This window comes from Ipomoea triloba, chromosome 11 (genome assembly GCF_003576645.1).
Source record: "Ipomoea triloba cultivar NCNSP0323 chromosome 11, ASM357664v1".
NCBI classification, from domain to species: domain Eukaryota; kingdom Viridiplantae; phylum Streptophyta; class Magnoliopsida; order Solanales; family Convolvulaceae; genus Ipomoea; species Ipomoea triloba.
In genome coordinates, this window is record NC_044926.1 from 14,489,985 (window position 1) to 14,491,256 (window position 1,272).

A 1,272-nucleotide genomic window follows, 5' to 3' on the forward strand; every position below is an offset into this window, starting at 1 on the left:
CACTTAAAAGGGGTCTTAATTAGATTAAAAGTGCATCGTTTTGACATCCGATTACAACAATTGCATGCATTTTAGCTCAGATGTGATCAAAATCTTCTAACATCATTTCTAGGAGGAGTTTTGAGGTATTTCACAGGTTGGAGAGGGATTTGAGGCTAAAATAGAGCAAAAGACAAACAAGCCGCAATGCAGTATCGTCCCACGCAGCCTCACACGTGTGTGGCTGGGCGTGGAATAATTTCAGAGAGCTCCCACGCCCACCACCACGCGTGGAAGCAAGCGTGGTCGGGCCAAGGGCCATTTTGGGAAATTTGTTCCCTTGTGTGGCTGGGCGTGGAATAATTTCAGAGAGCTCCCACGCCCACCACCACGCGTGGAAGCAAGCGTGGTCGGGCCAAGGGCCATTTTGGGAAATTTGTTCCCTTGTGTGGCTGGGCGTGGAATAATTTCAGAGAGCTCCCACGCCCACCACCACGCGTGGAAGCAAGCGTGGTCGGGCCAAGGGCCATTTTGGGAAATTTGTTCCCTTGTGTGGCTGGGCGTGGAATAATTTCAGAGAGCTCCCACGCCCACCACCACGCGTGGAAGCAAGCGTGGTCGGGCCAAGGGCCATTTTGGGAAATTTGTTCCCTTGTGTGGCTGGGCGTGGAATAATTTCAGAGAGCTCCCACGCCCACCACCACGCGTGGAAGCAAGCGTGGTCGGGCCAAGGGCCATTTTGGGAAATTTGTTCCCTTGTGTGGCTGGGCGTGGAATAATTTCAGAGAGCTCCCACGCCCACCACCACGCGTGGAAGCAAGCGTGGTCGGGCCAAGGGCCATTTTGGGAAATTTGTTCCCTTTTTGTCACCTATATAAATCCCTTTTGCCCTAAACCTAAGAGGAGGAGGAAGAGATCAGAAAATTCATAGTATAGGGTAGAATAGATCTAGAGGGTTTTCTCCCCTCTTGGGGGAAAATTCCTTTCTCTCATAGTTTAGATTAGATCCAAGGGCAAGATTGAAGATTGGGATTTCAAGATCAAGATTGTAAAGATCCCCTTTCTAAGGGTGGTAACCATTCTCTCCAATTTCTAATTCAATACTTGTTTCTTTGAGATTTCCTTTCTTTTTCTTGTTTCTTTAGCATGATAGAGTAGATTAGAAAGGGGATTGGTGGCCCCAAGGTAGATCTATGTGGATGTTTAATATTATTGCTTTGAATTGTGAGTTGCTTTGTTGTTAGATGATGAACTTGTGTGGATGATGTTCTTCAAGCTTTGTGCCTTTTGTGG